The 27,956-nt window shown below is 46.4% G+C and overlaps 1 protein-coding gene across 6 annotated transcripts in view; it reads right to left on the reverse strand.

The window, feature by feature from the left end:
* The window catches only part of pde4ba (phosphodiesterase 4B, cAMP-specific a), a 1,084,249-nt gene that overhangs the window by 380,628 nt on the left and 675,665 nt on the right, over positions 1–27,956 (reverse strand). Inside the window, exon 1 of one of the 6 annotated variants that reach the window (XM_038794462.1) lies at positions 10,268–10,322. The exons of the other annotated variants lie outside the window; for them this stretch is intronic. The gene's annotated coding sequence lies outside the window, so the exon portion shown is untranslated. Of the gene's footprint in view, positions 1–10,267; positions 10,323–27,956 lie in introns of those variants that run through there. 6 annotated transcript variants of the gene reach the window in all.

Raw genomic sequence — 27,956 nt, forward strand, 5'->3', positions numbered from 1 at the left:
CTCCGTCCCGCCGCACCAGTTTTCTGGCCCGCCCCCACTGGCAGTGAGATTCTCCGTTCCGCCAGCTGGCCAATGGGATTTCCCATTGTGGGCAGACCCACGCCATCAGGAAATCCGCAGTTGTCATTACGCTGGTGGTGCAACAGAGAATCCTGCCAGCGGAGAATCTAGCCCAAGAGGTCAGAGGGAGGGGTCCAAACGGAGTGAGGTATTCGAGTGAAATGGTCTGCAAGCAGAGGGAAGACTCCTGGTCAAAGAAGTGGAGGTGGAGGTGAAAGACGAAGAGTTTAACGTCATACTGAGCTTGGAATTCATGGAGGTGAGACATAAGGCTAATCATGTGTGCCAGAGTGGGTAGCACTGCAGCCTCATCGCGCCGAGGCCCCAGGTTCAATCCCGGCTCTGGGTCACTGTCCGTGTGGAGTTTGCACATTCTCCCCGTGTTTGCGTGGGTTTCGTCCCCACAACCCAAAAATGTGCAGGATAGGTGGATTGGCCACGCTAAATTGCCCCTTAGTTGGAAAAAAGAATTGGGTACTCTAAATTTCTATTAAAATAAAATTGGAAAAAAATCATGTGTGCCAGTGTTCTTCAAAGGATACAACAGAAGGGTGAGACATTTGGGAAAGACATGCCAACTTGGTAAAGAAAGGGCAGCACGGTGGCCTAATGGTTAGCACAACTGCCTCATGGCGCTGAGGTCCCAGGTTCGATCCCGGCTCTGGGTCACTGTCCGTGTGGAGTTTGCACATTCTCCCCGTGTCTGCGTGGGTTTCGCCCCCACAACCCAAAAATGTGCAGGGTAGGTGGATTGGCCACGCTAAATTGCCCCTTAATTGGAGAAAATAATTGGGTAATCTAAATTTATTTTAAAAAACTTGGTAAGGAACACCTAGAATGCCACGGGCCTAGTGTTCACAAGGCACTAGACTCCAAGACGTTTAAGGTCATTCAGGAGGCTGCAGTCCAAGTAATACCTCCAGGTATGGTCATTTACTGTTCTCCTTTTAGAGCCAATTTAGCTACAAGTGGAGAACCAGCTGGTACCTTCAAGTCCGAGGACAGGCATGCCTCATTCCAATCAAGCCATCACTATTTGGTCACAAAGTAATTACTTATTATCATCCCAATAGATGAACAGAGAACAAAGTTAGTGCCAGTTCAGTGACACAGGAGCTATCCTTGTTTATAAAGATCATCCTGGTGCAGCCTGACCCATCATCTATGCCAGGTGCTCACTTAACTCAGCAAAGCAATGGTGCAGCTGGATTCCTTGTTTAAATCACAATCTAAATCTTCTTCTGAGATCCAGTAATGGTGGCTGAAGGTTAATTCTTATGGCTATTGCCCTGGATTTGTAAACTCTGCAGACTATATGTCATGGCAATCAGACAAGATTGCTGATGTCAGACATTACTCAGAGGGAGCTTAAGAATTCATGAATTTTAAAGGTCACAATTCTACATCCAAGAGAATTGGTCGAGCTCATACTGAGCAAGAGCACAGAAGAATCAAGCAAAGTTTTCTTATAATCTTTTAGACTTAGACTTAGAACAGTACAGCACAGAACAGGCCCTTCGGCCCTCGATGTTGTGCCGATCAATGATCACCCTACTTAAACCCACGTAACCCGTATACCCGTAACCCAACAATCCCCCCCATTAACCTTTCACTACGGGCAATTTAGCATGGCCAATCCACCTAACCAGCACATCTTTGGACTGTGGGAGGAAACCGGAGCACCCGGAGGAAACCCATGCACACACAGGGAGGACGTGCAGACTCCACACAGACAGTGACCCAGCCGGGAATCGAACCTGGGACCCTGGAGCTGTGAAGCATTGATGCTAACCACCATGCTACCGTGAGGCTTTTGTTAAGGAACAGAAATTATTCATTGTGTATGAAATATTATTGAAAACATAACGCACAATTTTAAAAGTACATTTGAAAATATCATAGAAAATATCATAGAATCTACAGTCCAGAAGGAGGCCATTCGGCCCATCGAGTCTGCACCGGCTCCTGGAAAGAGCACCCTACCCAAGGTTAACACCTCCAACCTATCCCCATAACCCAGTAACCCCACCCAACACTAAGGGCAATTTTGGACACTAAGGGCAATTTATCATGGCCAATCCACCTAACCTGCACATCTTTGGACTGTGGGAGGAAACCGGAGCACCCAGAGGAAACCCACGCACACACGGGGAGGATGTGCAGACTCCGCACAGACAGTGACCAAGCCGGAATCGAACCTGGGACCCTGGAGCTGTGAAGCGATTGTGCAATCCACAATGCTACCGTGCTGCCCTTTTGTTATTTGTTAATAAAATATATACTGTCATTATATCTTGAAGGAAAGGTAGGAATTGAAATGAAAATCGCTTATTGTCACGAGTAGGCTTCAATTAAGTTACTGTGAAAAGCCCCTAGTCGACACATTCCGGCGCCTGTCCGGGGAGGCTGGTACGGGAATCGAACCGTGCTGCTGGCCCGCTTGGTCTGCTTTAAAAGCCAGCGATTTAGCCCAGTGCTAAACAGCCCGGAGTCTGCACATCCTCCCCGTGTGTGCGTGGTTTTCCTCTGGGTGCTCCGGTTTCCTCCCACAGTCCAAAGATGTGCAGTTTAAAGAGAGAACCGGGAGTTCCCCTTGGAACAAAGGCCAGATGTGATTGTCTAATTCATATCAACAAAGGATTTTTCTTTCAACGAAACAGTGTTCATCAGAACAAATGCAACATGCTCCATGGTGGAGACAAATGTGGATGCCACGGTGGCACAGTGGTTAGCTCTGCTGCCTCACAGCGCCAGTGACCCAGGTCAGTTCTGTCCTCAGGTGACTGTATGGAGTTTGCACATTCTCCCCGTATCTGTGTGGGTTTCCTCCAAAAGATGTGCACGTTAGGTGTACTGGCCATTCTAAATTGTCCCTTAGTGTCCAAACGTTAGGTGGGGAATGGACTTGGGTCGCGTGTTTTTTCAGTGGGCTGAATGACCTCCTGTAGATATTTTATGACTCTATGATGCTCCAATGTGTTGCGGCACAGTGTGTGACATTATGGGAATGTTCAGAATACGAAGGGTTAATGTCATATCATAATTAACCACTAGATGGAGCAAGATGCAGAACTATATAAAGCTGTGACTCCCAGACTTCTGGGAGAGAGGTGGAGGAAAGTGAGAGAGCAGTGGTGGAAAGCACAATACAGTTATAGATGGAGTGCAGAGACTAGTGTGAGTTGAGTGTAGATTGTATATTACTAGATTATTGTTTATTATAGGAGTAAGTGGTCAAACTTAATTAAGTAGTGCAAATAAATGTTAGCTTTGTTAATGAACTTAGCTTCTGAGGTCTTTGTGAACTTTACAACATCCATCCTGAGAACAAGAATCACAAAGAACACCACACAGTGCTTCCATATTTTAAAATATGCACACATTTTCATTCAGATAGATTCTTCAAACCTGGTTCACTGGAAGATTGTGCAGTTTGGTGGTCAGCACACATTTCATTTCTGGAACCTGTGTTTAAATGCAGCCCAGTCCAATTGATGATAATGGACAGTGTTTACCTTCATAAATATTGCGGAATTATACATTTTCATCCACTTAAAATTCCTACTATATGTAATTTTACATCATATTCCCAGTCCAAAATCTGCACTAATGTTAGTAATTTTGCTAATAATGAAAGGGAGCAGGCTTACTGTCCAATTAAGAATAGTGGAGGAAGGAGGTTCCCAGGGTGGCTGGCGGGGCCAATGGGATGCCCTCCAGCACTAACACCTGTTGAGGTGGGAACTGCAGATTATTAAAAGAGAGAGTGAGAGAGAGGGTCCCTCAACATGAAGGTGACCTCTGAAGAAGAGGTCTGAGAAAGATTTGACCCTCCACTGGATTGCCAGCGGCTGCAGCTGTGGTCCAGCATCCACTATAGATTGTGTAGAGGGGTGGGGACACTCCCTCACATGATCCGCTGCCCTCTCACTTCCTGCCCTGATCCACCATTTTAGCCCGGACACTGCCCAGGCTGACATGGCCGCAAAGGTGTTGGCGTTGCAAAGGTGCTTTAAAGGTCCCGTAACTATCATTCATTTCCTTGAACGTGCTGCCCATCAGGAAGCCACTGGCAGCTGAGCCAACCCTGAACCATTTTCAATATTTCACCTGAGGAAGGAGCTGCGCTCCGAAAGCTCGTGTTTGAATCAAACCTGTTGGACTTTAACCTGGTGTTGTAAGACTTCTTACTATTTTCAATAAGGGCAGTTCGGGTTCAGGATTGTGGTCGGAAACTTAGGGGGGGGGGGGATAGCCAAGAGGAGGGTAATCTGGGAGGGAGGGCCGTCAGTGGAGGAGAGTCAATCCGGGAGCGGGTGGTGCGTCAGTACAGGAGGGAGGGAGGTCAGTCTAGGATGGTGTGGGAGTCAGTCCGGGAGGGAGAAGGGGTCAGTCTGAGGAGAGGGTGTTGCAGTCTGGGAGTGAGGAGGTGTGGTCAATCTGGGACGGAAGGGCGTCATTCCGGGAATGAGCTTAACCTGGAGAGGGACGTCAGTCCGGTGGCGGGCGGGGACTCATACACACCACGAGGGGCAGTCGGGATGGGTCGGGCCAGTCGGGATGGGTCGGGCCAGGGGTTCAGGGAGGGGAGGTGGAGTGTCTATCAGGTGTGGGGTTAGTGTGTTTGGTCCCGTAGGATGTTGTGTTTGGTCCCAGAGGATGTTGTGTTTGTGAAGGGTGACCCCCTCCCACGGGGGTACCCCATAGGGATACCCCATAAATGCTACACTGGGGAAACTGGATTATGGGCCGTTGTGTGTCTGATTTCCTGGTATCAGTCCCACAAATCGCTTTTAAAAAAAACTTTGAACATGTTGTCCAGTTCTTCCGAGAATTAGGGTATTCTGCGTTAATTTTTCTCAACTTAACCTTTTATAAAGATCACCTGTTACACATTTCCCCTTTTAAGGTAACAAGCCCCAGTTATTCTTCATAATTTATGCCTCTGCAACTGAGGAACAAGCCGAGTGCAACTTTTCTGCAGGATCTGTAGTGTTTTAATGTCTCTCTGATTTCTTTGTGACTGGAACTGAAAAATGGTCTCAGTGGAGCACTACATGGGGCGCGATCTTCTGGCCTCGTTACACTCACGCTCAAGCGTAACAAGGCCGGTGAATAGTGGGAGAGGCCAATAACGAGATCCAAGCCGGGCACCAAACAGTTTGCGATGCAACCGGCCCGCTCCCGAAGGCAAAATTGGGATCTCGCGTAGCTAGGAGAGAAACCAATTATCACCACTTACGCCATTTCCATACAATCAATGAGATTAACCCCATCCAACAGCCTCCCGTCATTCAGCGGCCTCCTCAGCAAGTGCTCATGCTGGCGCCGATTAGTACTCCTGAAAAACGTGAACCCGGCGGAACCATGGGGAGCCGAGGAGGGAAGTAGCCATCTTTGCTCATCAGCAAAGAGCCTGGGTGTGCTGGGCTTGCCACCCCAGTGCTTGGCGGGCGGTGGGGAACCCTGCGCAGGGGTGAGCTGCCATGGGAGGGTAGGTGAGGGAAGTGCTGGGGGACAACTGGGGGAGCAATCACTCGCGGCCCCACCATGCCAACCCCTGGATCCCAACCTCATTCCAGCGGCAACCCTTGTCCCTGCCCATCTGCCCCACCGGTCACCCATAATCCTCTGCAACCACCGAGGACTTTGGCTGCGCAGCTGAAGGCTATCGTTAATCGGAATTGGCAATCGTGGTCAAGGGAGCATTTGATACATGCCAAGTGGATTCCCGTGGGTAGGTGGAACCATGTAGCATGTGGGAGTCATTGCCTAACATTCTAATCACATCCTGATGCCTGGACACTGTGCTTGAACATGGCGGGAGGCAACACCACACATGCAGCAGTCAACATCTGAACACCCAGGGTATGGGACATAGCTCCGGGGCCATGTCTACAGCCGGAGGCTGGATGAGTGCCACGGGGAGGGGTGCGGAGGGGCGGGGGTTTACAGGAGAGATGGGCAAGGGATCCGGGAGTCAGTCTGCATTGCGGAAGAAAGTGACCGAAGCATCATAATGGCTGTGTTTGATATGCTGTACAGTACCACATTCCCAATAGTGCCCGGTTCACCTGCCGGTGGTGCATGCACAGCCATATCGCCCTGTATGTGCTTCCTGCGAGACGCGGCCTCGTTAGAGGGGTGAAACACCGGGGGGGGGGGGGGGGGAGAGCCCCCGTTGCCACTCCTTGGGTGGGTCCGGGTTGGCACCCAGAGCCCCCTCCATCCGATCAGTGCCCATAGGGCCCTGGGTTCACCTTGGGATGGAGGGTCAGCTACTTCGAGCCCTGGTTGCCCCTGCATCATCTGGCTCTGCCAGCCCTGGCGGTCACCCATGGTCTGCATCATGGTGTTGACGTCGTCAGCGATGCTCCTCAGTGACTGGACATGCTCTGCAGTGCCTCAGCCATGCCCACCTTCGACTTGGACAAGCTCCGCAGAGCCTCATAGCTCAGCCATGGCCGTCACCTACTGCACAACGCCTTGGACACCTTCAGTCAGGATGCCGACGTCATGCACCAGGTTCCCCATGACGGTCGCCACCAGTTTTGGCCTCGGTGCAATGCATTGCCGGCACCATCTCCTGCATGCGTAGCCTCTGGGACACCCCAAGCGGCTGTGGATCTGCTGGAGTGACGCTGACATCTCCCTCTGAATGTCCCAGCCGCTCCCTATTGTGTCCATCAGCTCCGGGTAACCAACTTCCAGAGGCTCAGCATCAGGCGGGGACCCAGCTGAGTCAAGACTCTTTGAACATTTGTGACCAGAAATTACATTGATTGATTAATGCTGTCCTGTGAGCATATGGCCAGAAGCAAGAGATCAGTGCCACCGAGATCTGTATAAGAAGGAGAGACAGAGATTTCATCAGCGAAACCTGAACAGTTGACTTATTTTCTGTCTCTCAGAGTCCATGTCTTCTATAGAGCTCCTTTGGTGATTCTCAACTGTATTACCCAAATCTTCATTTTGGTGCCTTTTTCAGACTTGCAAACTTGTTTAAAGTTGATTTTTGGAGATTTTGGGGTCCTTCACTGGTTCACCATGATGTGTGTTGGCTGTGACTGGCTAACGAATGGTTGCAGAGACATAGGTGTGCCTGAACCATAAATGATTTAATGAATGATGTACAAGATTACAGGTCCAAGCCATTTTTCCTTTTAGATTCCTAGTCCTGTGATTCTCTCGTACATCATGCAGGTGGTACTGTTACTACAGCCCCCCACATAAACTCTTTCAACCCTTAACCCTGAACATCTAAATACTATTTGAAGCTATGGTGGTATCATTAAGACAAAAAGCGAGAGGAAATCCCTTCTGACACTACTAGCTGTGACCCCCACCTCTGGGAGTCTGCCATTTGGTGTTCACTTGCTACATTATAGTACCAACACTAAAAAACATTCAAAAAAAAAAATTAACTTGAAATTTCATAGTTTCACCAGCAGATGGCAGGATCCAACAGTTTTATTGACTTCTATTCTGTATACACAGATATACATTCTGTATATTATGAATAATGAACTATAAGACCCTGAGCCACAGGGTTTGGCATCAAATCAGTGATGCTTGTGGGTGTTACAGGGATACAAAACGCATTAATGGAAATTGGCAAGATTACGGTAAATATTACCTCACTGAAGGAAAATGGTGGTTGCACAGGACCTGGACTAACTTGTGAATGCAGTTTGGTGAGGTTAATGGGAATAGAGCTAGCAATGCTCAGGTGTAAAGACCAAATAAAATGCCTTTGGTTTGACAGATGTTAGAGGGTACTCTGCAACATTATTGTTACTCTTCAACCTAGCCTGCAGTTTTAGTGTTCAATCTAGTTGGAACTGTGTTACGACTTTCTCTGTCCTTTACATCAGGCATCACAACAGTTTCTGAAAGACAAATATTGTTGCACACAATGGGGGACAAGATGGTAGTCAGAGAGTCAAAGAACAAAGAAAAGTACAGAACAGGAACAGGCTCTTCGGCCTCGGCCTCCAAGCCTGTGCCGATCATGATGCCCTACTAAAAACAAAACCTTCTGCCTTTAATCGGTCCGTATCCCTCTATTTCCTGTCTATTCATGAACCATCCAGATGCCTCTTAAATGTTGCTAATGTACCTGCTTCCACCACATCCTCTGGTAAAGATTCCAGGCACCCACCACTCACTGTGTGAAAAACTTACCCCACACATCTCCCTTAAACTTTCCCCCTCTCACCTTGAACCTGTGCCCTCTTGTAATTGCCACTTCCACCCTTAGAAAAAGCCTTTGACTATCCACCCTGTCTATGCCCCTCATTAATTTTGTAGACCTCTATCAGGTCTCCCCTCAGCCTCTGTCTTTCGAATGAAAACAATCCTAGTTTATTCAATCTCTCCTCATAGCCAACACCCTTGAGACCAGGCAAAATCCTGGTGAACCTTCTTTGCACTCTCTCCAAAGCTTCCACGTCTTTCGGATAATGTGGTGGCCAAAACAGCACGCAATACTCCAAATGCAACCTAACCAAGGTTTTATACAGTTGCAACATGATTTCCCAACTCCTGTACTCAATGCCCTGGCTGATGAAGGCAAGCATGCCATGTGCCTTCTTAATCACCTTGGCACCTGTGCCAGTTTTAGGGAACTGTGGACCTGCACGCCCAGAATTCTCTGTATGTTAATGTTCCTAAGGGTTCTACCATTTACAGTTCATTTCATACCTAGATTTGATCCTCCAAAATGCATCACCTCACACTTGTATGGATTAAACTCCATCTGCCATTTCTGTGCCCAAGTTTCCAATCTATCTAAAGCCTGTTGTATCCTCTGACATTCCTCGGTACTATCAGCAACTCTGCCAATCTTTGTGTCATCCGCAAGCTTACTAATCAGGCCACCCACATTTTCCTCCACATCATTTATATATACTACAGAGATTCCAGCACTGATCCCTGAAGAACATCGCTAGCTTCAGACCTCCATTCTGAACAACACCCTTCCACCGCTACTCTGTCTTCTATAAGCAAACCACTTCTATATCCATCTAGATAGCCCACTCTGAATCCCATGTGATTTAAATTTTTGTACCAGTCTGCCATGTGGGACCTTGTCAAATGCCTTACTAAAGTCCATTAAAACTACATCCACAAACCTTCCCTCATCAACTTTCTTCTCTTCAAAAAACTCAAGTTGGTGAGACATGACATTTCATGTACAAAACCATGCTGCTAGTCACTAACTAGTCCATTTTTCTCCAAATGTCCATATATCCTGTCCCTCAGTATCTTTTCCAAAAGCTTCCCCACCACTGATGTCAGGCTCCACTGATATCAAGCTTCCCCGCCATTGATGTCATCCTGAGCTGTCCCAGAACACAAGACAAAAAAATTATCAGGACTTCTGCTTCTGGTAGTGTACAGTAATTAGTTTACAAAAGATGGAGATAGAGGCATCAACATGATGGGGCTTGAGGAGGGTATTGTGTTGTTTGATGCATTTGAGCCTTGGAGTCACATTTAACCAGAAATTTACGATCGGCAATACTGAAAAACTACTAAAACAACCTAATTTAAAAGGAAATGTACTGTAGCATTTTTAGGGTCTAATTCTGGAATCTTTTTTAACGATTTTGAAATGTCCGCTCACCCAGGAATAAGTTGGTCCTAAACAAAATTGTTACTTTTTGGCTGGCTGTTATTCAGCAGTTTAAAGGCAATTGTGGAGAGGAAGAATAATGAAATACGCATGATCGCTTTGTCATATTGTGACATACCATAGTATTTTCATGATACAAAAAGACATTTTAATGCACATTGTACCATCACATCCATTTGACAGACTGCAAAAGGCTCATGAAACACTTCTCCTGTCTCATTAATGTGCAAGTCATTATGATTTCCCACAACTATGAAATTTATTTAAGGCTTAAAAAATGTAACTTTACATCGAGGTTCAGTCCTTTCTATATGAATAGCAATCATTTTATACCGAGAAATGATCTTGAACAGGAATTTTTCTGATCACAACTTTGATTAAGGTTGTCTATTATATAAATTAAACACATTACCCAAGGTGATGAAAATTATGCACTTATTAAAACTGAAAACCACTTATCTGCTAAATGAGGAACCGGCAATAAAAGACAATTGAAAATATCAAAAATAAATAATTCAACTATTTTTTTCCAAAATTACATTGATAGTGGCTGAACAAATAGTAACTTACCTTGGCAAAATGTTACCTATTTCAAATTTATGTGAATGGCTTACCAATTCAGCTTAAATTCCCAGAAATGTTGCAATTACTTACCAATCTTGGTCCACAGCTCATAGAGGTTAACAGCATGAAAACAGGCCCTTCGGGCTAACTTGTCCATGCCGCCCAGTTTTTAACCACTAAGCTAGTCCCAATTGCCCGCATTTGGCCCTTAACCCTCGATACCCAGCTTTCCCATATAACTGTCTAAATGCCTTTTAAAAGACAAAATTGTACCTGCCTCTACTACTGCCTTGGACACCGTCCCAGACACTCACCACCCTCTATAGGAAAGAACGGCCTCTCTGGACCCTTTTGTATCTCTCCCCTCTTACCACAAACCCATGCCCTCTAGTTTTAGACTCCTCTACCTTTGGGAAAAGATGTTGACTATCTACCTTATCTGTGCCCCTCAATATTTTATAGACCTCTATAAGTTCACCTCTAAGTCTTCTACTGTCTAGGGAATAAAGTGCAGTCTATCCAGCCTCTCCTATCACTGGAGACGTAATAGAGAAGCCCAGCTAAATGCTGTGGGACATAGGTTCAACTTCTCCCATGGAAGCTAGTGGAATTTAAATTCAATTGACAAACCTAGAATATAAAACTAGCCTCAGTAATGGTGACCATGACAACAATCAGCGATTACTTTTAAAAACCCATCCTGTTCACAAATTACCTTGAGGGAAGGTAACCTGCCATCCCTCCCTTAGCAATGTACTATATTCTGGGATTGGCTTTTCATCTATGCTCATATGGAAAACACAGTCAAACATGCGTTTTTTAAAATTTCATTAATATCCATTTTACCTTATTGATTTTCTTTGCACCTTCACAGGAGGCTAAGAGATTTGGAGGATAAGGGGACCAAGGTTTTGACAGCAAAGGAGGACCAAAAGATTGATAAGAAATATCATTATTATTGGGATCGTTGAATCCTGAATCCCATGCCTCCGTATTTTCTGAAATAGCCTACCGTGGGGAACCTTATCAAAAGCTTTACTGAAATCCATATACACCACATCAACTGCTTTACCCTCATCCACCTGTTTGGTCACCTTCTCAATCTCTTCCCTAGCTTCCCCGAGAATCCTGGGATAAATCCTATCCGGCCCAGGGTACTTATCTATTATCACACTTTCACACCTCCCCCTTATGAACCTCAATCCCGTCTAGTCTAGTAGCCTATAGCTCAGTATTCTCCTCGACAACATTGTCTTTTTCCTGTGAATACTGACAAAAAATATTCCTATCTCCTCGGACTCCATGCACAACGTCACTCTACTGTCCTATAATGAGGCGACCAGAACTGTACGCAATACTCCAAATGCGGCCGTACTAGAGTTTTGTACAACTGCAACATGACCTCATGGATCCGGAACTCAATCCCATTACCAATAAACCCTATCAACCTGGGTTATCTCTACTCCCCTTCTTGAACAAAGGGACCACATTTGCTATCCTCCAGTCCTCTGGCACTATTCCTGTAGCCAATGATGACCTAAAAATCAAAGCCAAAGGCTCAGCAATCTCTTCCCTGGCTTCCCTGAGAATCCTAGGATAAATCCCATCAGGCCCCGGGGACTTATCTATTTTCACCTTGTCCAGAATTGCCAACACTTCTTCCCTACGCACCTCAATGCCATCTATTCTAATAGCCTGGGTCTCAGCATTCTCCTCCACAATATTATCTTTTTCCTGAGTGAATACTGACGAAAAGTATTCATTTAGTATCTCGCTTATCTCCCCAGCCTCCACACACAATTTCCCACCACTGTCCTTGACTGGCCCTACTCTTACCCTAGTCATTCTTTTATTCCTGACATACCTATAGAAAGCTTTTGGGTTTTCCTTGATCCTACCTGCCAAAGACTTCTCATGTCCCCTCCTTGCTCGTCTTAGCTCTCTCTTTAGATCCTTCCTCGCTTCCTTGTAACTATCAAGCGCCCCAACTGAAACTTCACGCCTCATCTTCACATAGGCCTCCTTCGTCCTCTTAACAAGAGATTCCACTTCTTTGGTAAACCACGGTTCCCTCGCTCGACCCCTTCCTCCCTGCCTGACTGGTACGTACTTATCAAGAACATGCAATAGCTGTTCCTTGAACAAGCTCCACATATCCAGTGTGCCCAACCCTTGCAGCCTACTTCTCCAACCTACACATCCTAAGTCATGTCTAATGGCATCATAATTGCCCTTCCCCAGCTATAACTCTTGCCCTGCGGGGTATACTTATCCCTTTCCATCACTAACGTAAAGGTCACCGAATTGTGGTCACTGTTTCCAAAGTGCTCACCTACCTCCAGATCTAACACCTGGCCTGGTTCATTACCCAAAACCAAATCCAATGTGGCCTCGCCTCTTGTTGGCCTGTCAACATATTGTGTCAGGAAACCCTCCTGCACACATTGTACAAAGAACGACCCATCTAATGTACTCGAACTATATCTTTTCCAGTCAATATTTGGAAAGTTAAAGTCTCCCATAACAACTACCCTGTTACTTTCGCTCTTTTCCAGAATCATCTTCGCCATCCTTTCCTCTACATCCCTCGAACTATTAGGTGGCCTATAGAAAACTCCCAACAGGGTGACCTCTCCAATCCTGTTTCTAACCTCAGCCCATACTACCTCGGAAGAAGAGTCCCCATCTAGCATCCTTTCCGTCACCGTAATACTGTCCTTGACTAGCAGCGCCACACCTCCCCCTCTTTTGCCCCCTTTTCTGAGCTTACTAAAACACCTAAACCCCGGAACCTGCAACAACCATTCCTGTCCCTGCTCTATCCATGTCTCTGAAATGGCCACAACATCGAAGTCCCAGGTACCAACCCATGCTGCCAGTTCCCCTACCTTATTTCGTATACTCCTGGCATTGAAGTAGACACACTTCAAACCACCTACCTGAACACTGGCACCCTCCTGCGAAGTCAAATCTGTGCTCCTGACCTCTATACTCTCAATCTCCCGTACCCCAAAAATACAATCCAGGTTCCCATGCCCCTGCTGAATTAGTTTAAGCCCCCCCAAAGAGCACTAACAAATCTCCCCCCCAGGATATTGGTGCCCCTCAGGTTCAGATGTAGACCATCCTGTCTATAGAGGTCCCACCTTCCCCAGAAAGAGCCCCAGTTATCCAGAAATCTGAATCCCTCCCGCCTGCACCATCCCTGTAGCCACGTGTTTAATTGCTCTCTCTCCCTATTCCTCATCTCACTATCACGTGGCACGGGCAACAACCCAGAGATAACAACTCTGTTTGTTCTCGCTCTGAGCTTCCATCCTAGCTCCCTAAAGGCCTGCCTGACATCCTTGTCCCCTTTCCTACCTATGTCGTTCGTGCCAATGTGGACTACGATTTGGGGCTGCTCCCCCTCCCCCTTAAGGACCCGGAAAACACGATCCGAGACATCACGTACCCTTGCACCTGGGAGGCAACATACCAAACGTGAGTCTCTCTCGCTCCCACAAAATCTCCTATCTGTGCCCCTGACTATTGAGTCCCCAATTACTAATGTTCTACTCCTTTCCCTCCTTCCCTTCTGAGCAACAGGGACAGACTCCGTGCCAGAGGCCCGTACCCCATGGCTTACCCCTGGTAAGTCGTCCCCCCCACAAGTATCGAAAACGGTATACTTGTTACTCAGGGGAACGACCGCAGGGGGTCCCTGCACTGACTGCTTCTTCCCAGTCCCTCTTACAGTTACCCATCTATCTCCAGTCTTTGGTGTAACTACTTCCCTGAAGCTCCTATCTATGAGCCCCTCTGCCTCCCGAATGATCCGAAGTTCATCCAGCTCAAGCTCCAGGTCCCTAACACGGTTTTTGAGGAGCTGGAGTTGGGTGCACTTCCCACAGATGAAATCAGCAGGGACACTGACGGTGTCCCTCACCTCAAACATTCTGCAGGAGGAGCATTGTACTGCCTTCCCTGACATCACCTCTAGATTTAAAAAAAAAACAAGAAAAAGAAAAAGAAAGGAAGAGCTTACCTGATATTCCCTCAAACCCTGCTGCCGCTGAAAGGTAAGCAAATTTAAAGGCACTCGCTCACCTTCACGGCAGGCCCCTGTTCCCGCTTCCCAACAACCGTGGTTTTTTTTTTTGGTTAGAGGAGGAGGTAGGATGGGAAACACTGAGGGAGTGTTTCGGGTTTAACTGTCACTTGACAATAGCCCCTCCACAAACCACCTTCAAATTAGGCTGACCGCACTGCACGTATGCAAATTTCCCCAGAACAGCTGATCAGTAGCTCTGCTCTGCTGCCCTCTGCTGGATGCTTGCCTTCTCTCAAACTCCTTGGGTCTCCTTCGCAGGTTCACCTTCAAATTAGGCTGACCGCACTGCACGTATGCAAATTTCCCCAGAACAGCTGATCAGTAGCTCTGCTCTGCTGCCCTCTGCTGGATGCTTGCCTTCACTCAAACTCCTTGGGTCTCCTTCGCAGGTTCACCTTCAAATTAGGCTGACCGCACTGCACGTATGCAAATTTCCCCAGAACAGCTGATCAGTAGCTCTGCTCTGCTGCCCTCTGCTAGATGCTTGCCTTCACTCAAACTCCTTGGGCGAGATTCTCCCAAAACGGGAGAAATCGTAAAGCTGCCGTAAAACCCGGGCGGGTTTTACGGCAGCGCGCCCCTTCCCGACGGGGGACCGATTCTGGTCCCCGGTCGGGGCTAGCAGCCCGACGCCGTAGGCTCCGGCAAGACGGGCTTAACGAAAATCGTTAAGCCCGCTTGCCGGAGTTAGCGCCGGCTGACGCGTCATATGACGTCAGCCGCGCATGCGCAGTTTGGAAGACTCCAACCCGCGCATGCGCGGGTGACGTCATCGCGTTTTTGCGCGAAACCCGCGCATGCGCGGGCCGGGTTGCCCCTCAGCCGCCCCGCGAATGGATACTGCGGGGCGGCGGAAGGACAAGTAGTGCGCGGGCATCGGGCCCGCTGCCCGCGATTGGTGCCCACCGATCGCGGGCCCATGGCACCCTTGGCACGGCCGTGCCAATCGGTGCCATGGTTATAAAAAGCGAGTTTGTGACGCCGTTTTTACGAACGGCAAGACCAGGTGTGTTTGCCGTTCGTAAAAACGGCGGAAAGGGCTGGGACTTCGGCCCATCTAACAGCTGAGAATTGCTGCCGGCCGTAAAAAAAAACGGCGGCAGCGATTCGGGTCGGGACTTCGGCGGGGGGGGGTGGGAGAATAGCGGGAGGGCGGCAAAAATGTCGGGAAGGCCCTCCCGCTATTCTCCCACCCGTCGTTGGGGGCGGAGAATTTCGCCCAGTGGGTCTCCTTCGCAGGTTCACCTTCAAATTAGGCTGACCGCACTGCACGTATGCAAATTTCCCCAGAACAGCTGATCAGTAGCTCTGCTCTGCTGCCCTCTGCTGGAGTAAACCACGGTCAATCATTTCCTCCCTGCCTGACAGGTACATACTTATCAAGGACACGCAGTAGCTGTTCCTTGAACAAGTTGTACATTTCAATTTTGCCCATCCCCTGCAGTTTTCTTCCCCAGCCTATGCATCCTAAGTCTTGCCTATTTGCATCATAATTGCCTTTCCCCCAGCTATAATTCTTGCCCTGCGGTATATACCTATCCCTTTCAATCGCTAAAGTAAACGTAACTGAATTGTGGTCACTATCACCAAAGTGCTCACCTACCTCCAAATCTAACACCTGGCCTGGTTCATTACCCAGTACAAAATCCAATGTGGCCTTGCCTCTTGTTGGCCTAACTACATATCGTGTCAGGAAACCCTCCTGCAAACATTGGACAAAAACTGACCCATTTAAAGTACTCAAACTATATTATTTCCAGTCAATATTTGGAAAGTTAAAGTCCCCCATAACAACTACCCTGTTACTTGCGCTCCTATCCAGAATCATCTTTGCAATCCTTTCCTCTACATTTCTGGAACTTTTCGGAGGCTGATAGAAAACTCCCAACAGGGTGACCTCACCTTTCACCTCTCCTTTCCTGCTTCTAACCTCAGCCCATACAACCTCAGTAGATGAGTCCTTATCAAACGTCCTTTCTGCCAATGTAATACTGTCCTTAACTAACAATGCCACACCTCCCCATTTTTACACCTTCCCTGAGCTTACTGAAACATCTAAACCCCGGAACCTGCAACAACCATTCCTGTCCCTGCTCTATCCATGTCTCCAAAATGGGCATAACATTGAAGTCCCAGGTACCAACCCATGCTGTAAGTTCACCCATGTTATTCCGGATGCTCCTGGCATTGAAGTAGTCACACTTCAAATCACTTTCCTGCCTGTCGGTACATTCCTACAACCTTGAAACCTTATTCATGACCTCACTACTCTCAACATCCTGTACTGGAGCTACAATTCAGGGCCCTATCCCCCTGCTGAAGCAAATTCCCCCCCAGGATATTGGTACCCCTCTGGTTCAGGTGTAGACCATCACCATTGTCGAGGTCCCACCTACCCCAGAATGAGCCCCAATTATCCAGGTATCTGAATCCCTCCCTCCTGCACCATCCCTGTAGCCACGTGTTCAAATGCTCTCTTTCCCTATTTGTCTTGCTAGCACATGGCACGGGTAACAACCCAGAGATAATAACTCTGTTTGTTCTTGCGCTAAGATTCCACCCTAGCTCCCTGAATACCTGCCTCACATCCCCATCCCTTTTCCTACCTATGTCGTTGGTGCCTATGTGGACCACGACTTGGGGCTGCTCCCCCTCCTGCTTAAGGATCCCGAAAACACGATCCGAGACATCATGGACCCTGGTACCTGGGAGGCAACACATCAACTGCAAGTCTCTCTCGTTCCCACAGAATCTCCTATCTGTCCCCCTAACTATGGAGTCCCAAATGACTAATGCTCTACTCCTCTCCCTCCTTCCCTTCTGAGCAACAGGGACAGACACTGTGCCAGAGACCTGTACCCCATGGCTTACCCCTGGTAAGTCCCCCCACCCCACCAGTATCCAAAGCGGTGTACTTGTTACTAAGGGGAAGGACCACAGAGGATCACTGTACTGACTGCTTCCTCCCAGCCCCTCTCACCGTCACCCATCTATCTTCATTCTTCGGACTAACTACATTTATTTCTGTTGGGGGTCGTGCTGTACGGGGGTTGGGGGAGGGTTTCGGGAGGTTTCTTCATTAGTTTTGTGTCATTCTTTATATGTAAAATTTAAAAACAGTGAATAAGAATAATTTACAAAAAGAGGATTGATTAAGGAGGGGAAAATAGAGTGCAAGAGTAGGATTGTGGGGAACATAAAAACTGACCGTGGTTTCTACTGGTACGTAAAGAGAAAAAGATTAGTGAAGACACATGTAGGCACTTACAGTCAGAAACAGAGGAATTTATAAAGCGGAACAAAAAATTGGCTGACCAGCTAAATATATACTTTGGTTCTGTCTTCACAAATACCATACCAGAAATGTTGGGGGGTCACTGGGTTGAGCGAGAGGAGGGACTGAAGGAAATCAGTATTAGTAGAGAAATGGTTCTGGGGAAATTAGTGGGATTGAAGGCTAATAAATCCCCAGGGCCTATAACCTACATCCCAGAGTAAGTAAGGAAGTGGCAGATGCAACATAACGTTGATAAATGTGCGGTTATCCTCTTTGGTAGCAAATAAAGGAAGGCAAATCATTAACTAAGTGGCTAGAAATTAAGAGACGGAAATGTGAAACGAGATCCTGGTATCCTCGTACACCAGTCAGTGAAGGTAAGCATGCAGCTACAGCAGGCGGTAAAGAAAGAAAATGGTATGCTGGCCTTCATAGCTAGAGAATTCAAGTACAGTAGCAGCGATGACTTGCTGCAATTATAAGGGCTTTGGTGAGGAATATTGTATGCAGTTTTGGTCTCCTTATCTGAGGAGGGATGTTCTTGCTAGGTAGTCACTAGGCAGCACGGTAGCCTTGTGGATAGCACAATTTCTTCATAGCTCCAGGGTCTCAGGTTCGATTCCCGGCTTGGGTCACTGTCTGTGTGGAGTCTGCATATCCTCTCCGTGTGTGCGTGGGTTTCCTCCAGGTGCTCCGGTTTCCCCCCACATTCCAAAGATGTGCAGGTTAGGTGGATTGGCCATGATAAATTGCCCTTAGTATCCAAAATTGCCCTTAGTGTTGGGTGGGGTTACTGGGTTATGGGGATATGGTGGAGGTGTTGACCTTGATTAGGGTGCTCTTTCCAAGAGCCAGTGCAGACTCGATGCAAATTCTATGATATAGAGGGAGTGCAGAGAAGATTTACCAGAGTGATTCCCGAGATGGTGGGACTGACGTATGAGGAGAGATCGAGTCGGTTAGGATTATATTCCCTGGAGTTGAGAAGAATGAGGGGGCAATCACATAGAACCTATAAGATCTTAACAGGACTAGACAGGGTAGATGCAGGAAGGATGTTGCCAATGGTGGCGGTGTCCAGAACTAGGAGTCATAGTCTAAAGATATGGATGATGTAGAGATGCCGGCGTTGGACTGGGGTGAGCACATTAAGAAGTCTTACAACACCAGGTTAAGGTCCAACAGGTTTGTTATGTATCAATAGCTTTCGGAGCACTGCTCTTTCCTCAGGTGAATATATATATAGACAAAATCAAAGATGCAATACGATACTTTGAATGCAAGTCTTTGCAGGTAATTAGTCCACAGGTCCAGACGGAGCAACTGGAGAGAGGGATAATCACAAGTTCAAGAGGTGTGAATTGTCTCAAGCCAGGAGGTTGGTAGGATTTTGCTAGCCCAGGCCAGATGGTGTGGGGGGTGTGAATGTAATGTGACATAGAATCCAAGGTCCCGGCTGAGGCCATACTCATGTGTGCGGAACTTGACTATAAATTTCTGCTTGCCAATTCTGCGTTGTCGCGCGTCCTGAAGGCCGCCTTGGGGAACACTTACCCAACGATCAGAGGCTGAATGCCCTTGACTGCTGAAGTGTTCAGCAACTGGAAGGGAACATTCCTGCATGGCGATTGTCGCGCGATGTCCGTTCAACCGTCTGGACCTGTCAGCTTAATTACCTGCAAAGACGTGCATTCAAAGTATCATATTCAATCTTTGACTTTGTCTATATATATGTTTCTGGAACCCACCTCTTCATTCACCTGAGGAAGCAGCAGTGATCCGAAAGCTAGTGATTCAAAACAAATCTGTTGGACTTTAACCTGGTGTTGTAAGACTTCTTACTGTAAAGATATGGAGTAAACCTTTGAGGACTGAGGTGAGGAGAAATTTCTTCACACAGAGAATGGTGAATCTGTGGAATTTACTACCACAGGAAGCAGTTGAGGATAAAACATTGTGGGCTGGATTCTCCATCTGCAGGATCCTCCCCTTCGCCAGCAGCGCACTCATGCCCACGGATTTCCCAACGGCGTGGGGGTGCCCACAATGGTAAATCCCATTGGTTGGTTGCCGTGATGGAGGATCCCGCTGCCACGGGGGCATGCAACACCTGAAAATGGGTGTGGTGGGACAGAGAATCCCGCCCTGTATATTTTCAAGGAGAAGCTAGATATAGCTCATGGGGATAAAGAGTTCAAAAGATATGGAGGGAAACAGGAACAGGAACAGATTACTGAACTAGTGATAATTTACCAAAATTCACTAGACTCTGGGGTGGTCCTGGCAGATTGGAAATTAGCAAATGTGACACCACTGTTTATAAAAGGAGGTAGGCAGAAAGCAGGAAATTATAGGCCAGTGAGCTTAACTTCGGTAGTAGGGAAGATGCTGGAATCTATCATCAAGGAAGAAATAGCGAGGCATCTGGATGGAAATTGTCCCATTGGGCAGACGCAGCATGGGTTCATAAAGGGCAGGTCGTGTCTAACTACTTTAGTGGAATTGTTTGAGGACATTACCAGAGCAGTAGATAATGGGGAGCCAATGAATGTGGTATATCTGGATTTCCAGAAAGCCTTTGACAAGGTGCCACAAGAAAGGTTGCTGCAAAAGATAAAGATGCATGGTATTAAGGGTAAAGTAGTAGCATGGATAGAGGATTAGTTAATTAATAGAAAGCAAAGAGTGGGGATTAATGGGTGTTTCTCTGGTTGGCAATCAGTAGCTAGTGGTGTCCCTCAGGGATCAGTGTTGGGCCCACAATTGTTCACAATTTACATAGATGATTTGGAGTTGGGGACCAAGTGCAATGTATCCAAGTTTGCAGACAACACTAAGATGAGTGGTAAAGCAAAACGTGCAGAGGATACCGGAAGTCTGCAGAGGGATTTGGATAGTTTAAGTGAATGGGCCAGGATCTGGCAGATGGAATACAATGTTGACAAATGTGAGGTTACCCATTTTGGTAGGAATAACAACAAAAGGGATTATTATTTAAATGATAAAATATGAAAACATGCTACTGTGCAGAGGGACCTGGGTGTCCCAGTGCATGAGTCGCAAAAAGTTGGTTTACAGGTGCAACAGGTGATTAAGAAAGCGAATGGAATTTTGTTCTTCATTGCTCGAGGGATGGAGTTTAAGACTAGGGAGGTTATGCTGCAATTGCATAAGGTGTTAGTGAGGCCACACCTGGAGTATTGTGTTCAGTTTTGGTCTCCTTACCTGAGAAAGGACCTACTGGCGCTGGAGGGTGTGCAGAGGAGATTCACTAGGTTAATCCCAGAGCTGAAGGGGTTGGATTATGAGGAGAGGTTGAGTAGACTGGGACTATACTCGTTGGAATTTAGAAGGATGAGGGGGGATCTTATAGAAACATATAAAATTATGAAGGGAATAGATAGGATAGATGCGGACAGGTTGTTTCCACTGGCGGGTGAAGGCAGAACTAGGGGGCATAGCCGCAAAATAAGGGGAAGTAGATTTAGGACTGAGTTCAGGAGGAACTTCTTCGCCCAAAGGGTTGTGAATCTATGGAATTCCTTGCCCAGTGAAGCAGTTGAGGCTCCTTCATTACATGTTTTTAAGATAAAGATAGATAGTTTTTTGAAGAATAAAGGGATTAAGGGGTTATGGTGTTCGGGCCGGAAAGTGGAGCTGAGTCCACAAAAGATCAGCTATGATCAGCTATCCTTCAAATTCATAAAATTTGTATCTCCCATTTGGGGCATAAATATAGACCTTGACAACCGAGATGTGTTATATTACTTGTTTGTAATATGTCGTTACTCTTTGCTTTACTTCCAGATAGTTAGATTTGAATGAAACTACCAATCTTCAATTCAAAGCAAAATAAGTTTAATAAATAACAAATTAAATATTAATGATCAAATGATTTTGTTCACTCTGACAGAACTGATAATAAAGGTAAATCAGAACAAGTATTAACTATATTTAACTATAAGTATTAACTATGCTATAACTCTCTCTAACTGCTGTCTAGTCACTCCTGGTTCGAAGAGGACCAAGATCCTTTGAGATCACATATTTATACATGAATCTAGTGCTGCCATTCAGTGGTTGTCTTACACTATGATGTAGTTGCTAACTCTTTATATACCAGCATATATACATATCATTACAGGGTGCTCACCAGGGAGCCACAGACAATGACATATCAACCATTATGGTCGGCTATAATCTGAGAGGTGGAAAATAGAACCATTTTATTAATTAGAATTTTCGGACCCCTGGCCCTATCTTTGAAACACAAATGAAAAACCTGCCCTGCCCACCCTTTCCACAGCCTAATTTGATTGATGAATCGTAAATGAGTCTCTTGCAAAAACACCACATTGGAGTTTAAACTCTTGAGATGAGCAAATGCCCTTGATCTTTGCACAAGGCCAATCAAACCCTAATAGATCATAGAATTTACAGTGCAGAAGGAGGCCATTCGGCCCATCGAGTATGCATCGGCTCCTGAAAAGAGCACCCTACCCAAGGTCAACACCTCCACCCTATCCCCATAACCCAGTAACCCCACCCAACATTGGACACTAAGGGCTATTTATCATGGCCAATCCACCTAACCTGCACATCTTTGGACTGTGGGAGGAAACAGGAGCACCCGGAGGAAACCCACGCACACACAGGGAGGATGTGCAGACTCCGTACAGACAGTGACCCAAGCTGGAATCGAACCTGGGACCCTGGAGCTGTGAAGCAATCGTGCTATCCACAATGCTACCGTGCTGCTCCAGGTGACCAAACAAATTGGAGGTCTCCCACCTTACCCCTCAATCAAGAATCAACCATTTCCACCAAGCAAAATTAACAAACGGATACTTAAAAGGCAAAGTAAAAACATTCAACCAAAAGACTGGACAAAGGAAAATCAACAAGCACCATCAGCGAATTACCCAGACCCCCTCCCTCACTCCCCTCCCTCCAATGACATCGGCATTGAATATGACCACACACAAGTACAAATACAAACAGGAGCGAGGCAAACAAAAACTTACCCTCATATTAAAGCCGACATTTAACAAACCCCCAAAAAACAAGAATTCTAAGCTAATTATCTAAAAATAAACTACTATTATGAACTGCAGCGAACCCTCTAAAATCACTCTTGTTAACTAACTCCCTAGTTAGCAGGGAGGCTCCCAACTGGAGAAAGAGAAAAATAGATACAAACAACAAAATCCCAAAACCCCATTTAACTTGTGCACCCAAAGGAAGCTATATATTAATACAATGAAAAGAATCTGACATAGTCCAAAACACCAATTCTAATCAAGAACTACAAGAACTCAACCCCACCAGGAACAAGAAAAAACATGAAACCCCCAACAATGTAACAATACAACATGGCCGCTCGATAGGACCAAAAACCAATTACAACGTGCCCAACCTGTGTCTTTTAACAAAAGAGTCAGTCTCTCTTGCAACGTGGAAGAAATCTTTTCCCTCAAAGATTACTCTGACATGAGCCGGGTAGACCAACCTGAACCAAACTCCACTCTTATACATGGCAGTCTTGAATGCGGCCATTGAAAGCGGCCCGTTTCTGTGCTAACTCCACACGCATGTCCTGATAGAACCTGATACAGTGGCCTTCCTACTTTAAAGTTGCGGTGTTCCTTTGCCCATTGCAAAACCTCTCCTTTACTTTAAAGCTGTGGAACCTCACTATCACCGCACGCGGTGGATCTTCAGAATGAGGTCTTGGCCGAAAGGTGTGATGGGCTCAGTCAAATTTAAGAGGGGGTGTGAATCCAGTCTCACCAACCATTTGCAGAACATGCCCAAGAAGAATTCTGTGGGTATAGAGTCCTCAATTCCCTCTAGAAACCCTACAATCCGGACTGGACTTGTGTAGGTCATTCATTTTGGCTCTCAGCAATCTATTCATTTCGGTCATCGAAGAGAGTTCGGAATCTGATCACTGAGTTCCAGTAAGGCTATCTCCATGTCTTTGATCTGCCTGGACTTCACCAGTCTGATTAGTTTTCTCCAGTGCTGCTCGAATAGGGGCCAATGCCACTCCAACTGATTTTTTTGAGGTCTTCCGACACAATTCATTGTGCTTTTCAAATTCTTTTGCCAAGGTATTAGAAAGAACCTTGGCTGTTAGTGGAGTGGGCAGAGAATCAGAAACCGGCTCCGTCATTTTACTTGCCATTGCGCTCCGAGAGGCTTCAGACTCCATCAACGAATTTCTACTCCCAGCTTTCTTTCCCCTGGTTTTTTTGGGGCCTTTCAATCATAAAAGTTATTCTGATAACTACATGGGCTTCCATAGAATAAATGCTCTGTGGCACCAATAAAAGGGGCTAAACAGACAGTACTCCAGCAGGAACCACCCTATGCCCATCTTCCCCCTACATTACGTCACTGGAGGTCCATTAGCAAGGCAGGAAGTAGAACAAAATATTCAAATAGTTTCAAATGACTGAACTCCGCAAGAATTTTAGCTGAACAGACATGTTAAGGTACCATATTGGTGGGTGGGGGAAAGGGAGGGAACATACTTGTTTTGGGTTAAACTCAAATCTCAACACAAAACCCTGTGGGAGGGATCAGAAGTCTTTGGTTTACACTCCATCTGGCAAGAAAGTCATGCTGAAGTAATTTTAAGTGGCATGAAAACACAAAATACGGGAATACTCAGCACGTCTGATTGCACCTGTACTAATACAAGCAGAGTTAACATTTCAGGTTATGATCTTTCATCAGAACTGTTAATTGTCTCCCTCTCCACAGATGCTGCCTAACCTAATCCAGTATTTTGTTTTTATTAAATGAGTGACATACTGTCCGATTTTCTGTACCCACAGGAAATCAAGGAGTGGTATATTAAAAATCTTGCTTGTTATCTTTTTCCTGTCAACTCTTTTAACTATAAATATCTACATTCCCAATTATAATGGAAATTATCTACGTAAAATAACCAAGGCTGTAATTGCACGTTTCACCCAGTACAGTCACCGTCGTGCCACCAATGGCAGGAGTTGGATATTACGGTCTGACAAACAATTTCATCATAAATGTGGACTGCGAACTTACAATAGAAATACATAACTGAGAACAAAATATAAGACCTTTCGATCTTTCACTCCATGGGCAGGGTGTGACATGCTCTGTGCTTTCACAGGCCCAATTTCAGGCCTGGGTATTTTAATTCTTGGGCTTTAGTTATAAATTGTTCGTGGGCATTCAACCAGCTGGAGGCCACCTGTTGATCCCAAGAAAATCTCAGTGGTAGGAAGGTACGTTTCAGAGAAAGGGATTCAGAGTGTTCTTGTGGAAGACAATATTTTGCCTGATGGATTATTTCTGCACACCTGGCCCCAGAAAGTAAAGATTTCAAGTTACATCTTTGCCCTTCTGGCTTGCTACAACCTGCCAAGAAAGTTAAGCAGCCAGTTCTACACCAGCAGAGTTGCCATCATGAAGCCTGGATAGCAATGATCAATGGCCCCTTATCAGTGATAAGGCCCTGATCAAAGAGGCTTGGAATGTAATGTCAGGCTTCACAGTGCAGTGTCTACTATTAGTCCTGAAGCTATGATTGATCTTTAACTGCAGTTGGTGGATGCATCTGAGGAGGAATATCCTGAGCAGTTGTAATCGTTCAGCACAACATACTTTGGACGCACTGCACCCATTGGGAACTTACTTCTCAGAGGAAACCGACCCTGTACTTGAATAGCACTTATGGTTTACCAAGAAAGAAGGAAGCCTCACCTGTCCGTGGTGGGTACCAGAGCAATAGGTCGGAAGGTGAAAAAATTGAGGGAGTACGAGGCAATAGGGCCAGTTTGGCTCTGAGGAAGAGCAGACAGGGAAATGTTGCTGAAAACAGCAGGACTGGTGGCCTGAAGTGCATATGTTTTAATGCAAGAAGTATAACGGGTAAGGCAGTTGAACTTAGAGCTTGGATTAGTACTTGGAACTATGATGTTGTTGCCATTACAGAGACCTGGTAAGGGAAGGACAGGATTGGCAGCTAAACGTTCCAGGATTTAGATGTTTTAGGAAGGATAGAAGGGGATGTAAAAGGGGTGGAGGAGTTGCGCTACAGGTTAGGGAGAATATCACAGCTGTACTGTGGGAGGACACCTCAGAGGGCATTATATGGGTAGAGATCAGGAATAAGAAGGGTGCAGTCACAATGTTGGGGGTTTACTACAGAACTCCCAACAGCCAGCAGGAGATAGAGGAGCAAATAGGTAGACAGATTTTGGAAAGGAGTAAAAGCAACAGGGTTATTGTGATGGGAGACGTTAACTCCCCAATATTGACTGGGACTCACTTAGTGCTAGGGCTTGGACGGGGCAAAGTTTTTAAGGAGCATCCAGGAGGGCTTCTTAAAACAATATGTAGATAGTCCAACTAGGGAAAGGGCTGTACTGGACCTGGTATTGCGGAATGAGCCCAGCCATGTGGTAGAAGTTTCAGAAGGGGAGCATTTCGGGAACAGTGACTACAATTCCGTAAGTTTTAAAGTGCTGGTGGACAAGGATAAGTGTGGTCCTCGGGTGAATGTGCTAAATTGGGGGAAGGCTAATTATAACAATATTAGGCGGGAACTGAAGATCCCCTAGATTGGGGGCGGATGTTTGAGGGTAAATCAACATCTGACATGTGGAAGGCTTTCAAATGTCAATTGAAACAAATTCAGGACCGGCATATTCATTTGAGGAAGAAGGAGAAATATGGCAAATTTCGGGAACCTTGGATAACGAGAGATATTGTAGGCCTCGTCAAAAAGAAAAAGGAGGCATTTGTCAGGGCTAGGCGGCTGGAAACAGACGAAGCCTGTGTGGAATATAAGGAAAGTTGGAAGGAATCTAAGCAAGGAATCCGGAAGGCTAAAAGGGGTCACAAAAAATGTTTGGCAAATAGGGTTAAGGAAAATCCCAAGGCTTTTTACACGTACATAAAAAGCAAGAGGGTAACTAGGAAAAGGGTTGGCCCACTGAAGGACAGGGGAGGGAATCTATGTGTGGAGCCAGAGGAAACGGGCGAGGTACTAAATGAATACTTTGCATCAATATTCAACAAAGAGAAGGAATTGGTGGATGCTGAGTCTGGAGAAGGGTGTGCAGATAGCCTGGGTCACATTGAGATCCAAAAAGATGAGTTGTTGGGCGTCTTGAAAAATATTAAGGTGGATAATTCCCCAGGGCCTGATGGGATCTACCCCAGAATACTGAATGAGGCAAGAGAGGAAATTGCTGAGGCCTTGACAGAAATCTTTGGATCCTCACTGTCTTCAGGTGATGTCCTGGAGGACTGGAGAATAGCCAATGTTGTTCCTTTGCTTAAGAAGGGTAGCAAGGACAATCCAGGGAACTACAGGCCAGTGAGCCTTACGTCAGTGGTAGGAAAATTACTGGAGAGAATTCTTCGAGACAGGATCGACTCCCATTTGGAAACAAGTGGGCAAATTAGCGAGAGGCAGCACCGTTTGTGAAGGGGAGGACATGTCTCACTAACTTGATAAGAGTTTTTCGAGAAGGTCACAAAGATGATTGATGCAGGTAGGGCAGTGGATGTTGTCTGTATGGACTTCAGTGAGGCCTTTGACAAGGACTCTCATGGCAGACTGGTACAAAAGGTGAAGTCACACGGGATCAGAGGTGAGCTGGCAAGATGTATACAGAACTGGCTAGGTCATAGAAGGCAGAGGGTAGCAATGGAAGGGTGCTTTTTGATTGGAGGGCTGTGACTGGTGATGTTCTGCAGGGATCAGTGCTGGGACCTTTGCTGTTCATAGTACATATAAATGATTTGGAGGAAATGTAGCTGGTCTGATTAGTAAGGTTGCGGACGACACAAAGGCTGGTGGAATTGCAGATAGCGATGAGGACTGTCGGAGGATACAGCAGAATTTGGATTGTTTGGAGAGTTGGGCGGAGAGGTGGCAGATAGAACATAGAACAGTACAGCACAGAACTTCGGCCCTCGATGTTGTGCCGAGCATTGTCCGAAACCAAGATCAAGCAATCCCACTCCCTGTCATTCTGGTGTGCTCCATGTGCCTATCCAATAACCACTTGAAAGTTCCTAAAGTGTCCGACTCCACTATCACAGCAGGCAGTCCATTCCATACCCTAACTACTCTCTGAATAAAGAACCTACCTCGGCCATCCCTCCTATATCTCCCACCCTGAATCTTATAGTTATGCCCCCTTGAAACAGCTACATCCACCCGAGGAAATAGTCTGTGAACGTCCACTCTATCTATCCCCCTCATCATCTTATAAACCTCTATTAAGTCAACTCTCATCCTCCTCCGCTCCAAAGAGAAAAGA

The sequence above is a fragment of the Scyliorhinus canicula genome, chromosome 4 (genome assembly GCF_902713615.1).
Source record: "Scyliorhinus canicula chromosome 4, sScyCan1.1, whole genome shotgun sequence".
NCBI lineage: Eukaryota > Metazoa > Chordata > Chondrichthyes > Carcharhiniformes > Scyliorhinidae > Scyliorhinus > Scyliorhinus canicula.